The 15,074-nt window shown below is 47.5% G+C and overlaps 1 long non-coding RNA gene across 1 annotated transcript; it reads right to left on the minus strand.

Annotated features, from left to right (window-relative positions):
- Positions 1 to 3,852: 3,852 nt before the first annotated feature.
- On the minus strand, positions 3,853 to 14,724 carry LOC123785614 (uncharacterized). Its single transcript, XR_006777687.2, has 3 exons — positions 14,642 to 14,724; positions 13,323 to 13,431; positions 3,853 to 5,723 (listed from the first exon to the last, which is right to left on the minus strand). It is a non-coding gene; the product is annotated as an uncharacterized LOC123785614 (long non-coding RNA).
- Positions 14,725 to 15,074: the final 350 nt, after the last annotated feature.

Here is a 15,074-nt window from a genome sequence, read left to right on the forward strand (position 1 = left end):
TGGAGCATGCGACTCTTGATCTCCAGGTCATGAGTTCAAGCCCCATGTTGGGGGTAGAGATTACTTAAAAACAAAACAAAACAAAACAGGGCAAGACCATGCCTTAGCCGCGAGTGTTTTCAAGACAGTCTCTGGAGCTCACAGGAGCTGGTTGGGATGCTTGATCACCTGAACAGACCCTTGGTCCTCTATTTCTCCTATCACCTCCTCTTCTGTCTTTTCTGCCTTTCCCATGCCACTTTGGACCTATGGGCCACCCCTCCTCACTCTTTCTCGTACCATACATGTGGGACAAAACCCTGATCCTTGAACCATGTGGCTGCCTACCTTCTCTTCCCATCATGGGCTGCCGTCCGCTGCTGTGGAAACTCCCCTACCCCTAGGATTGGCTCTCAGCTGAGCCCTCCAACCTGCCTGACCATCCTTTCCCCTGACCCAGCCACTGCCTCCTTCCTTCCTTCCTCCCCCATCTCCACAGCTATTTAAAGCTTCCAGCAATGTCTTTAAACCCCTATCTGCCTTCCAATCCCTTGGGAGACCACACTCCTAGCTCCAGCCAGCTGTTGGGCATCCATCGTCCTGACCATAAGGGGAAAGAGTCTAGACTGAGAAGCGTGAATTGGTCATTACTGATCCATTACCAGCATCAGGAAACCGACTGTGCTCTGTCTCCTCTCATCACCTCTGGCAGCTACTTCCCCTTCTTTATGAATGTGATGACTTATGAATGAAAAATCTCCAGTCTCCAGATAGCCTCCCTCACCCTCGGGAGGGCCCCACCAAGAACTCTGCACACAGCGGCCTGCGGGGTGCCTTGTACTGACCCTCTCTCCGTCATTAGCGAGATTAGTGAGAACGGAGAAGGGAAGCATCCGAGCTTGGCTCTGCGCTGTCACTGTCGTGTGCTCACGCCTGGCCCTGCCTAGGTCTTACGTTCCCCATGCTTGGTGTGGTGCCGGGATTGGGGAGAGGAGTGTGGATCAGACCCAGCCTTGTTCCTAACCCACTCCGTGTTCGGACATCTGGGTTGACTCCCTCTTTTATCCGTTGTCAGACTGTGTCTCAGTGCCTGGTTCAGCTACCCTGTTGTAGTTTATTTGCTTCTTTAAGTACATTTAAAATAATTTTTTAAAGGTTTTAAAGTAATCTCTACCCCCAACATGGGGCTCGAACTTACAACCCTGAGATCAAGAGTCGCACGTTCTACTGACTGAGCCAGCCAGGCACCCCAGTACATTTCCTATTTTAGAACAGTTTTAGGTTTACAGACTGACTGCAAAAATAGTACAGAGAGTTCCCCCATGTCCCACATCCAGTTTCCCCTGTTGTTAACATCTTATCTTCCTGTGCCATATTTGTCACAACTGATGAGCCAATATTAGTACATTATTATTCACTAAAGCCCATATTTCAGATCCCTCACTTCTTACCTAACCCGGCTGGAGCTTTGATTTCTTTCCTTCCCTACTCTTCCCCTGAAATTCTTTTTTAAAAGATTTTATCTATTTGAGAGAGAAAGAGAGAGAGAGGGAACATGAGCAGGGGGAGGGACAGAGGGAGAAGCAGACTCCTTGCTGAGCAGGGAGCCCGATGCGGGGCTCAATCCCAGACCCCGAGATCATGACCTGAGCTGAAAGTAGACGCTTAACCAACTGAGCCATCCAGGTACCCCTCTCTTCTCCTGAATGTGCCTTGACCTGGGCCTGATGCTCTGCGCCTGAGCCCCTTCACTTCCCGCCCCTCCCCCCGCCCCTATACATCCACGGTTCTCTCCTCCTCAGCCCTACCCCCAGCAATGAGGACACCAGCAGGTGAGCCTGAACCCTGGAAGGCCCCGTGACCTGCACTTCGGACCGGCGCTCGTCCCTGGAGCTCTCACAGTGTTTCCTGCAGCCATTGCGTCCTTCCCTCTCGCACTCAAGTTAAGTCTAGCCATATCACATTCTACCAAACTGGAATGGTCCTGTATGGACTTGGCTTACTCAGAAATCATTTGGTTTCAGGTGACTCATTCACTCACCTTAAGACCTAAACAAGAACAGGGGTCCTTTATTGGCAGGATCTAAGGGTATATAGCAGCGTTGGATAAAGAGCTCCTAAGAGCACGGATTCAGGTATTCAACTGCATGTTGGGGGGGTGCTTGGCTGGCTCAGGCCAAAGAGCGTGGGACTCTTGATGGCAGGGGGTGGTGAGTTCGAGCCCCACGTTAGGTGTAGAGATGACTAAAAAATAATAATAATAAACTTTTTAAAAAGGCATCGTTCAACTGTCTGTTGGACAAGTTACTTTACCTTTGAGGGCTCAATTTCCTCATCTGTAAAATAAGGATCATAGTGGTGTCAACTCTATACATCGGGAGAGGATTGACGTTAACACAGGCTGAGCACTCAGAGCGGTGTTTGGCGCAGTGAGCGCTCAGTCATCCTTGGCTATAATGAAGATGATGATGATGATGACGACGACGATGGTGATGATGTTGATGGTATCTCGAGGAAGAACCAAGACGTAGGAAGAATATCGGGAACAGGACCGAAAAATAGGAAAGGAGGTTCCTCCCATTTTCTTTTAAGGCTATGGGATCTCTCTCTCTCCTGCTCTTCTCTGAGTTTTTGATTCCTTCTGCTGTCCTCTGCAGGCTGGGACATAAGGTAGAAAATGAAACTGAAATGTCTAGTGTCCCCAAGCTTGGAGACTCCGTGTCAGTGTTCACATTCCAAATTTCTGGAAGAGTGAAACAGAAGTCGCGGTTGGGCGACTTCCAGGAGGCCTGCAACTGTGGCTGCGTGTGGGTGCTCATGTGAAGCCAGTGGATTCTAAGGCTTCCTCTCCCAGACTGAGGGAGAGGCACGTTCTCTCAAAAGGGGGCATAGTAGGGGCGCTTGGGTGGCTCAGTCGGTGAGGCATCTGCCTTCGGCTCAGGTCATTATCTCAGGGTCCTGGGATCGTGCCCTGCGTCGGGCTCCCTGCTCAGTGGGGAGTCTGCTTCTCCCTCTGCCCCTCCTCCTGCTTGTGCTTGCACTCTCAGATAAATAAATAAAATCTTTAGGGGCGCCTGGGTGGCTCAGTCATTAAGCATCTGCCTTCGGCTCAGGGCGTGATCCCAGAGTCCTGGGATCAAGCCCCACATCAGGCTCCTCTGCTGGGAGCCTGCTTCTTCCTCTCCCACTCCCCCTGCTTGTGTTCCCTCTCTCGCTGGCTATCTCTCTGTCAAATAAATAAATAAATAAAGTCTTTTAAAAAAAGGGGGGGGGTGTAAGAGTTACCTATTTCACCCCACAAGTAACCCCCAAACTCAGTGGCATCGAACAACAACACTCATTTATTATCTGTCAGGGTTTCTGTGGGTCAGGCGTTTGCGAGCAGCTCAGCTGGGTGGTACTGGCTTAGGGTGTCTCCTGCCGTTGCAGTCAGATGGTGGCCAGAGGTGGTATCACGTCAAAGGCTTCTATGTTCGTTCACACGTCTGGTGCCTGGGCTGGGAAGACTCAAACAGCTGGGGGCTGGAACAGCTGGAGCATACAGGGCACCTCTCTATTTCTACGTGGTCTCCCCCCATGGACATTCCAACATGGCAGCTTCAGGATAATCAGCTGTCCTATATGGGGACTCGACTCCAATGGCTCGAGCGTGCATCCCAAGAAGGAGAGAAAGACAGATGGAAGCCTTATCACCTTCTAGGATCTAGCCTCAGAAGGTCACTGAACATCACCTCTTTGCTTCCTTGCTTGGGCAAGGCAGATAGAAAGATCTGCCCAGGTGTAAGGGGAGGGAACACAGACACAGCGCCCCCCACCCCCCCGCCGTCTGTCAGTGGAGGCTTGTCGAAGTCACATTGGACAAAGAGCCGGCGGGTTGGGATATTTATTGGCCTGGCCATCTTCGGAAAATACAACCTGCCACATGGGGTTTGCATACAGATTAGGAGACAATGGTTGTCGCATCTAATATAATACCATCTCATGTCTTCTACCCAAGAATATATTATAAACATTTCTCCACATAATTATTCTTCTACAACATCCTTTTAGAAGAAGTGTGCATTTTTAAAATTCATGTAATCAACTACATACTCATTGTAAAAAAATCAAAATACAGAAATGCATAAAGGAAAAAGTAGATGGTTTTCTCTTCCCTGTAATCATACTCTCTAGGGGTAACAATAGGTTATCTTTCTACACTTTCCTCTCTCTCTCTTTTTTTAAAAAGATTTGTTTATTTTTTTTAGCGAGCAAAAGAGAGAGGGGAGCAGGGGCAGAAAGAGAGAGTCTCGAGCAGACTCAGCGCTGAGCGCAGAGCCCGACGTGGGGCTTGATCTCACGACCCTGTGATGGTGACCTGAGCCGAAACCAAAAGTCAGTCGCTTAATCGACTGCACCACCCAGGGGCCCCGTATTTCTTTTTCTGTCTCTCTCTCTTTTTTAAAGATTTTATTGTTTTAAGTGATCTGTACACCCAACATGGGGCTCGAGCTGACAACCCCGAGATCAAGAGTTGCGTTCTCCACCGACTGAGCCTGCCAGGTGTCCCTGTATTATACTTTAAATATAGGCAGTGTGTTAGGAATGTGTGTGTTGGTTGGTTTAAGCTCTGCTTTTCGAAATGGGCCCTTATTGTTGAATCGAGAAGCATTCAAGGTATATGGATCGCCTGAACTATTTAAGAGACGCTCCTTGCATTTGCACAAACAGGGTAATTGAATGTAGGCAGGCATGGGGCCTGGGCTCAGTGGCCCCTAAGGCTTGATCTCTAACAGGGCCTTACCCAGCCATGCATTTTTGGGCATTCTGGTTGCTTGAGGCTGCCTCCAAGGCTAATGGAATCTTGCTTCTAGAATACTACGGCTTTCGCCTTAAATGAACCTTGAATGCAAGGACCGAGCTGGGACTCCTTTGCATGCACAGAAGAGGTTGTGCCACTGGGCTAGGCCCGCTTGTTAATAGATACCTGGCTGGTTTGGGCCTCAGACCCACTCTCCTTAAAAGCTGGTGGCAAGGGGACGCCTGGGTGGCTCAGTTGGTGAAGCGTCTGCCTTCGGCTCAGGTCATGATCCCAGGGTCTTGGGATGGAGCCCCATGTAGGGCTCCCTGCTCAGCGGGGAGTCCGCTTCTCCCTCTCCCCCTGCCACTTTCTCTCTCTCAATAAAGAAATAGAATCTAAAGAAAAACAAAAGCTGGTGGCAAGGTGGGGCATAAGTAAGCCCCACCTGCCTCGGATTAATGGCCGCGGCAAGAGAGCCTCATGAGAGTGCCTTGACCAGACTGGCCTTCGTCAGTTCACAACATTATGGATGTATCAGAACTTAATTTTCCAAACCCGTCTCAACAGACATTTGAAATGTTTCCAATGTTCTGCCTTTACATGAAATGCTGCAGGACCATCCATTTAACAGAATATCTGCACATATCTTTTCAATAATTGTACATTTCATTGTGTGGATGCACCCGAATTTACTGATCGAATCCCCTATGTTTGTATATTAGGTTTTGGCAGAATCTAGATCTGAATTCAGGTCCGGTTGATGGAGAAGCCCAAGTCTTTCCCAATACTTCTCGACAGAATTTTCAAGAAGAAGGAACCTGGGAGTGAAAGTGCCAGGAACTGATTGTGGGTGTTACTCTTCTCCCGGTTCCTATGTGGGCATTTCATCCCAGACCTCACTTGATTTTTCAGCTCTCAGGGTCCGCTTGAAATGATTCTCCACCCTCGTTACAGGTATGATTTTCTGAACAAACACAAGAAATCCTGTTGTTACAAATCTAATTTTCAAACCCAGGAAGGTGCAAAGCTCAGATCATCAGTATATGGAGTTAAATATAACCTCATGCACTGAGCAATATATTTAACGTCCTAATTAATAATTCAGAGCATCAAGTGCAGTGTGGGACGATATTATGTCTGCACTGCCTGTTTGTGGGAAAATTTGCTACCTTAACTGCATTACAATCACCTTTCACCCGCCAACCAAAAGGCAAACCAGAGACATTTGCCAAGAAGTGGCAAGCATATATTAATGACAAAGGGCAGGAATAGCATTATTCTAATATACCGGTGATAACGCTACTGAATAGGGAAGGGACTTCTTTAAATTCCATTTTCTGAGACAATGGAGATTTTGATGTGGATTTTTGCCTTCATTATAGTGTTTTATAGTCTGTGTTCCTGAGAACTGGGTCAGATTTTGCATTATGTCTGTAATTTATTTTGGAGTGCCCGATATTTACATTCTCAGGCAAGCAGTATATATAATGCCATGTGAGTACTAGAGCTTTTAAGTTAGAGGAAGGTTTGTTGTTTTAATTGAAATAACTTGGCCCCTCCTTATCCTACATTCTATACATAGTCCAGTGTAACTTAATTTTTTTTTCTTCAATGAATTCCTCTGTGATTTCCCCTCCTGTAGATTCAGCCTTCCCCGCCCCACAGAGCTCTTCTCCATGGCCCCCAGACAGCTAAAAGTAAGTTCTATCTTTTTGGATCCTCCAGAGCGTTTTATCATTCTTTATCTTATACAGCAAGGTGCCTACTTAGTTAGAATTTTAATTTGTTTCAAGGCAAGAGAAGTTGCTTGTTAAAAGCTGTCTGGGTCCTGTTTATAAGTTTAACCAGTACGGTGTTATTCGTAATTGGAAAAGATGGCAAACAACCCGGAGCCTACCAATCGAAGACTTTAGGTTAAACAACTTACAGTATGTTCACACTTTGGAATAGTCTGCGGCTATAATAGGAACAGAAAGCCCCCTGGATTGATTATCAAGATTATACTGTAAAGTGGGAAAAAAAATCAAGGAGCCGAGCACTGCGTATTGTATCCTACCGTTTCTGTAAAAAGGGGGGGAATAGATGGAGATATACGTATATTGCCTGGTACAGACAAAAACGATTTCTGGAAGAAGCATAAGAAACTAATAAGACTGGTTGTTTTGGGGGAGGACCTGGGTGACTGAGAGCAGGGTGGGGGGGAGACTTTCTCTACATATCCTTCGATATCTTTTGAATTTTGAACCATGCAAATGTCTGGCCTGTTCAAACCATAAATGCACAAAATGGAAATTAAACAAAAGGAAGGTACAACTACACAGGCTGTGAAGGAGGCGGCACAGGTGACCTTGGAATTGACGCGGGTCTTCAGAGATCCTTAAGCCACCTCTCTTAGTTATGTAAATGCTCGGTGACGGTAGCCCAGGGGAGGGGTCTAACAAGAGCTTTCTTGGGAGCAGGATGTGGCAGCCTCTTCTGGCAGGGACTGGCCCAGGGCAGATTTGTGGGGGGCTGAAGGGATTCCTGACATTCCAGGGAACTGGGTCTCAGTCCTTCACTTCTGAGACATCTCCCTTCTCTGATGGGTTGAAGGGATCCTGGTGGGGTCTGTTGGCCAGAGAGGGGGACGTGGAACATTGGGGGAAATGCACCAAGAAGGAAGAAGCTTGACTAGGATCAATACATTCGATGTTGGCTGTTGCTGGAGAAGGTGGATTCTGGTCAGGGGTGGTGCAAGCCCCAGGTGTGTTGAGGAAACAGAGGCTGAGTGTTTCAGAGGAAAGGAAAGAGCCAGATACTTGAGATTCCCCACTCTGGACACCTATCCCAAGGGCTCCCCAGAGGAAGAGGGTCAGCCTTCCTTGGAGAGCCCCTGGGGCCTAGACAGGAGATGATCAGCAGTGAAGCAGGGTGGTTGGACTGACCAAGATCACCGGTTGTCATCTGCAAAACTCATGGGCCGCCATGGCAGCAAGTAAAGAGGGTGCCTGTTGGGGGATAGCTCAGATTCTCTAGTTCTTTCTCCTCCAGGTGTTTGGAAGCAGGACTGCAATGGAATTGGACTGCCATCTTGGATAATTCACCGGAAGAGGAGAGGCAAGAGAGAAGTTGGGATTTTAATTAATCTGGGTATGTGGACCCCCAAGGAATCAATTTGAATATGTAAGTGACTTGAAGGGGAGCAAAATCTGTCATCCCAAAATATGTCTCTTTGGCAAAAGGATTACATCAGGCTGATTATTATTATTATTTTTTTAAGAAACAGCAGACAGAAGAAAAGCTTTGAAAACCCAGTGAAAGTTACCCTTTTGTAAGAGAAAATTACACGTATAAGGGAACTCTCCATTTGTAACGGTGTCTCCCTCTCTGTACCAGGTTGACTCAATCTCTAGAAACTCTGATCAGTGGAGAAGGCAATGACCTAAATCTGGACAATGACCATACACTTGATTACTGTGCTTTGCCCGATAAGTCCCCATAACTGACTTTCCCCTCCTCTGACTTCATTTTTTTTTTGAGATTTTATTTTTAAGTAATCTGTGCATTGAAAGTGGAGCTCGAACTCACAACCACGAGATCAAGAGTTTCATTCTCTACCGACTAAGCCAGCGGGGTGCCCACACCCCAACGTCTTCTTTTGTCTTCAGCTGGGGATGGTATTTAAGGTGGTGATTTGGACTATTTTGGGGGAGTTACTCAGTTTTCCTGGGTCTCTCCCATGCATATAGGAGGTATACACATTATTAGACGTGCTTGTTTTTCTCCTGTTAATCTGTCTTTTATTATTATTTATTATCAGCCACAAACCTAGAAGGGTAGAGGGAAAATGATTTTTCCTCCCCTACAGACTGAATGATTATTAAGGTGTCATTGTTAATTATTTGGGCGGGGGTGAGATATTGGTATTGCTGTTACAGTTACAAGGATTCCTTGTCTTTAAAAGATACATACTGACATATTTGTGGATAATAGAAGAGGATGGCTGAGATTTGCTTCATAAAATCCAGTAAGAAAAAAAAAATCCAGTGGGGGGGGGTGCCTGGCGGGCTCAGCTGGTAGAGCATGCAACTCTTGATCTTGGGGTTGTGAGTTGGAGCCCCACGTTGAACGTAGAGATGACTTACAAATAAAATCTTTAAAAAATTTTTTTAAAAATCCAGTAGGGAGGAGGTGGGGGAAGGAAAAAGTGGGTGGGGTATAGAGGAATGAAGATTGGCGGTAAATTGACAGTACTAGTTACATTGGGTGGTTGGGTGATGGGTACATGGGGGTTCATTATGCTGTTCTCTCTTCTTTTGTGTAAGTGTGAATGTGTTAAATGTTAAAAAAAGTATATATTTTTTAAAGACAAAGGCCACATGAATTTATTTAACCCCACACTGGTAAAAACCTGCCCTATCCAGTATGGTCTATACTATGTTCCTGGGCTGGGTTGACCTGTTTGATTTGTTCACCCTTAGAGTCAACTCGCTGGAGTGAAGAACTTGTCTTCTCCATCTCTCCATCTCAGCACCCAAGTTTTTTGCCGGGCACATGGAGGCAGCAGAGGGCAGCGGTTAAAAGAAAGAGTACTGGACACATCCGCAGCTCACATCTGGGTACGGCCACTTAGTAACTGGGCAAGGGAGCATCTCTCTGCCTCAGTGACCTCGCCTGTCCTCCTCTGGGCAGCAGGAATAAAAAAACCCATATACTTGAAAGGCTATCTAAAGGATCAGACAAGATGATATCTATAGTGTTACATAGTCTCTGGTACATAAAAAGACTCACTGTTTGTTATTATCTTAGGCACTCAAAGAGTATTTGCTGAATATGAAAGTCTGAATGAATAAGGGTGGGTGAGAGCCAGTATTACTATGAAGTCTATAATTTTGTAATTTGTCTTATTTTAAAAATATTTCCTAATGGCCTTAGTGTAAAGAAAATTGTGAAATTAGTTAAAACGTGCCATCTATTAAGAAAATAATATAACATATTTAATTTGGGGGGTCTCATTGGTAATAATTGCGGGTGTCCAGAAGGACTCATTCTGAAAACTTATTATTTATCGTGTACATCTTGGTATTCCATAGTCTCAGACTTCAAGGATTTCTTAAAGAGAAATGTAAAGCTTATACTCAGCGAATTTATTTCTGAGAAGATTAGATAACTTGTTAAACATAACATAGGGATATATTTTTGGCCTATGCTTTGTTAATTAAAAAAGAATTAATTCAAGTAAGCGGCAGCTTTGGAAGGAGGGGGAAATGGGGAGTTATTCATCAATGGGTATAAAGTTTCAGTTACACAAGATGAAGAAGTTCTAGAGATCTGTACGCCTATAGCTAATATCACTTAAAAAACTGTTAAAAGGGTAGATCTCTTGGGGTGTCTGGGTGGCTCAGTCGTTAAGCGTCTGCCTTCGGCTCAGGGCGTGATCCCGGGGTCCTGGGATTGAGCCCCATATCGGGCTCCTCCACTGGGAGCCTGCTTCTCCCTCTTCCACTCCCCCTGCCTGTGTTCCCTCTCTCGCTGGCTGTCTCTGTCAAATAAATAAATAAAATCTTAAAAAAATAAAAAGGGTAGATCTTGTGGTAAGTGTTCTTAACATAATAATAATAATAATAATAATAATAATAATAATAATAATAAAGACTCAACTTTAAAGCTTCCAGGTAGAAGTCTGTCCATTCTTTTTTATTTTTATTTTTATTTTTTATTTTTTATTTTCAAAGATTTTCTCCACCTTTCCAGCTGCATGCTCAGTAGCATCTCACCTACGGCACCTCCAAAACTAAACTCCTACCTCCCCCAACCTCCGCTTCCTCCTCTCAGTAAGTGGGAATTCTGTTCTTCCCGTTACTCAAGCTCAAAGCCCAGTGTTATCTTCACCTTTGCTCTTCCCCTCATACCCAACATTCAGTCTCTCAGCAAATTCTGTCTCCTCTACCCTCAGGTCTTATGTGTAGAGAGGAGAAAATGTATCCATTTGTTCCAGAAGGAAGAACATCAGCAGAGCAGGCGTTAAGAGGAGCACATGTATTTGACTAGGTGTTCCTCTCTGGGTCCCGAACACAAGTACTTGATCTACACAGAACATTCTTCCTGGAGGGTTGATCTCCTCAGTAGACCAAAGTATAGACCAGAAAACTGTTTAGGAAGCAGAGAATTAGACCAAACAAACTTCTATCAAGCTATGGAGATGCAATAGACTGGTGGTCTTCGCTCCAGGCCTCTGTAAAGGACTCAGGCCAGTCATCCAGAATTAGTCATCCTCAGGCTCTCATCCCGACATCTATCCCTTATACCCCAGAAATTCTGCTTACATCTGGCCTCTTGCCTCAGTCCTCACCCCATGTCTTGGTTTGTGCCTCATTATCCCTTTTGAGGACTCAGGCAGTGGCCTTCTAGCTGGCCTGCCCCCAGTCTCTCTCCTGCCACTTCATCTTCTGCCCTCCCCCTGGACTTACTCCCCTAGAAACACTTCATTTTATGCTACTTCTCTGCTGGAAAACCTCCATTGGTTCCCCAGGTTTCAGCATCTAATCAAAATGCCTTAGCCTGCCTGGCATTTGCACTCCACACACCTTGTGTTCCAGCCACTCTGAACCTCTGCACAACACCTGCGACATTTGGTGTCTTCAGAGGTGTGGTTTCCCCTGCCTGAAAAGCTCCTCTGCCCCCATCTGCTTGGTAGTCACTTACTTGCCTTTTAAAAGCTAGCTGATATAACACCTCCTCCAGGAAGCCTCTCTGGACTCCAGACAGTGTTCCCCTCCCTTATAGGGATGGACACATTATATTGCAATTTTATGCTACCGCACCTGTGACAAGTGGAAAACTTTGAGGGCAGTGACCCTGCTTATTCATCTTTTAATCCCCAGAGCCTAACACGGTGCTGGGCTCATGAAGGAAACTCAAAAAGGATTTGATGAATGGATGAAAGCGTGAACAAATGAGTGACTATTTGGCCATTGCATAGACTACCATTTGGTGATGCCTAATGAAACTCACGCCTCTGTGTACACACCCTTGTGTTCTTCCTCCCACATTGAGTCAGGGCCAGGAAGTGATACCTGTCATTTCAGCTCATTACTCAGTGGCAGAACCAACCACGTGGCCTTGCCAACTGGAACATGGAGGGGCAAGGGGTGGCGGGAAAGTGTGATGCCAGTGCTGGAAGTCAGGACTGGGTAAACACTGACAAATTCTTACTCTTTGGCTCTCCTATTTCTAGATTTCTAACCTTTCTAATAATGACAAATATTTTTATAGCCCTCTGCTTCGTATGGAATCTTCTCGCATATATGATCCTTGCTAGAGTGCTCTGAGAGAGATAGAATTGTCATCATCATATTTTATAGAGGAGAAAACCGAGACACAGAAAACTTCTCCATCTCTCAGCTAGTTAATGGGGAGGGTGGGCTTCAGGCATTAAAGCCAAGGGCTTCCCTCAAGCACAGCAGCCTTGGGCTTGTCACAGTCTGGGCATGTCATCATGAAGACTTTCCTGAAAGAGCAAATACTGGGAACAGATTGGGCTTGGGCCAATTTTTCAGGCAGCCCCACTTTTCTCTCTCTCCTCTCTCTCTCTCTCTCTCTCTCTCAACTGATTCACTTAAATCATTACAAAATCCAGAAAGACAGATGGATGGAGAGACTCTGATTGGCCAGCTTGGGTCATGTGTCCATATCTGTAATGGGGAAATGGGGTCAGGTTATTGGCAGCTGCATGGAAAGGAAGGATTCATTCTTAAAGGAAGAGGAGTGCTGTTACCAGAAGATAGGCAGGCATGCTGTGCTGGCAAAAATCGGAGATGCCCACTCTGCGTTTGGAATCAGTAAGTGTTATGGTTAGACTTGTGTCACCCTCCCCAAAAGATATGTTGGTATCCTAACCCCCAGGACTTCCAAATCTGACCTTATATGGAGGTAGGGTCCTTACAGAGGTCATCAAGTTAAAATGAGGTCATGAGGGTGGGCCTTAATCTAATGCGACTGGTGACCTTATGAAAAGGGGAGCTTTGGACACAGGGGCACACGCAGGGAGAGCACCATGGGAACGTGAGGGTAGAGATCTGGGTGATGCTTCTACAAGCCAAGGGATGCCAAAGTCTGCCATAAAACCACCCGAAGCTAGAGGACAGGCCTGGAATAGATTGTCCCTTGTGGCCCTCGGAGGGAACCAACCCTACTGGCACCTTGATCTTGGACTTCTAGCATCCAGAGCCGTGAGACAGCGCATTCCTGTTGTGTAAGCCCCCCAGCATGTGGCTGGTTGTTACAGCAGCCCGAAGACACTCATACTCCCGGCTGGACAGAGTAGGATTCTGACAAAGGCTGTTATTGTCCCTCTCTATCTGACCCATTTCTGTCTCTTCTCCTGTGTCCTTTACCCCTCAGCATCACATCAATGTTCTTCCCCAGCCCATCCGTTTCCGTCCAATTTCCAGCCAGCAAGGCCGCTGTTCCCAAGCCACTGCTGTCTGTGTGTTTAGATTCCAGAATCCTGTTCCCTCCAAATGAAAGAGCAGCTCTCCCCCAAGGAGGGATGGGAGGGAGTGTGGGTATGTCTGGGCCTTACCTGTGTGGGTTGTCCTCTGTGTCACCCACCTCGGGAAGGGCTGCGGGCTGAGTGGCTCGCTAACCCCTGCCTGGTGTGGCTGTGGGGCCTGGGGGAAGGCGGTAAGAACCTGAGAAGAGAAAAGGGGGGGGTCTCTGAATCAGTATTTCAATTCAGCTTACCGATGCCTGGAAAGCTACCGTAGGATGAGAAAACCATAGTTTCTAAGTGTTACTAATGTGCTTGAATGCTCTTTGTTTCCCTTGTAAATCTCCTTAGGTTTTGGTAGAATTCCTTTGTATCATTACAACCCATCTTTTTTTTTTTTAAGATTTTATTTATTTATTTGAGAGAAAGAGAGAGTATATGAGCTGGGGGAGGGGCAGATGGCGAGGGAGAAGCAGACTCCTTGATGAGTGCAGAGCCCAATGCAGGGCTCGATCCCACGACCCTGAGATCATGGCCTGAGCTGAAGTCAGACGCTTAACCACTGGGCCACCCAGGCGTCCCCTGGATCCTTACAATCCATCTTAAAAAATGCTAAAGGTTGTGGTGGGGCTAAAGGTGCTGGTAGAAGCAATCCGTGGTGGTGATGGGCAGGGTGGGGGGCAGAATAGCCCACCCGTGGGCTAGAGAGGAATTTGCAATGTCTGGCTCAGTTGGGGCAAAAGTGAAAGATCCCACAGGCTTCGTCATGGGAACAGCTGGTCAGGGAGCTCCTGTAGCAGGGCCCCGGGACTGCACGGAACAGCCTGGTAATCTAGATCCGGATAGGGGCTCGCTTTTTCCTACATGGTCTAAGAGAGGACCCAGTTAGGTTGAAGCTGGGGGCTGCTGCAAAAGTTGGAGCCCAAAGGAGACGGCTCAGCTTAGTAGCAGGGCAGAGACGGCAGCTATGGGATTGCTCGCTTTCTGTCATGGCTGTGTCACTCGTGAGCTGGATGACCTTGGTGTGGTGGGCACAGCGACGTGAAGAGGCCAAGTTCCCCCTTCAAGAGAAGATGCGTTGCTCTGCCCGCCATTAGCAGTGCTGCTGGCGGACAGTTCTCGGCTCTCTGCCCCTTCGGGGTCTGTCTTGGCTCCAGAGAGCACCTGGCCAAGGTCATGGCCTTCTGGGGGTGGGCCCCCTCCGTTGACTGATGGCTGCCAGAGTATCCAAATCTGGCCATCTTGGTGCAAAACTCAGGACAACCCTGAAGGGCCTTTCTTGTTCCAGAGCTTCCTGCGGGGGTGACCGAGGCTGTGACCGGGCCTGCATCACAGCTGACTTGGCCGTCTGCCCCCCCCCCCCCGTTCCTTTCTCCTTTCCAAGGTCCCTAGTAAACATCGTGCATGCTCACCTCCGCCTCAGAGTGTCCTTCCCTGGGCACCCCACCTGTGACAGGCCAGTTAGCTCACCTCCCCGAGCCCGGCTTCCTTCCTCTGTGAAGTGGTTGTGGCCGCGCCTTCCCGGAGGCTTGTTACAGAGAGTAAATGCGAGCCAGTCCAGGCCGCCTGTTCCCGGCTCAGCCGCCAGGACCGGGGAGGGCTTCTCATTAGTATGTTCAGAGGCCGGAGCCTGCTGACTGGAAATGACAGCAAGTTGCTGCAAGGTACTGTCTCCTGCTTTAAACCTGCGGCTCACTGAGTGCTGTCAGGCTCTGCATGTCCCTGGCCAGTGTGTCCCGTGTTTGCCTGAGTCCCCCCCCGCTGTGCCCAGTGGCTCAGTGGCGCTAGTGGGCTGCCTGGTGTGACGACCTACAGGGTGGCCCTGAAGGGAAGGGGCAGGCAGGC

Source organism: Ursus americanus, chromosome X (genome assembly GCF_024610735.1).
Source record: "Ursus americanus isolate L20-20 chromosome X, mUrsAme1.1.p, whole genome shotgun sequence".
NCBI lineage: Eukaryota > Metazoa > Chordata > Mammalia > Carnivora > Ursidae > Ursus > Ursus americanus.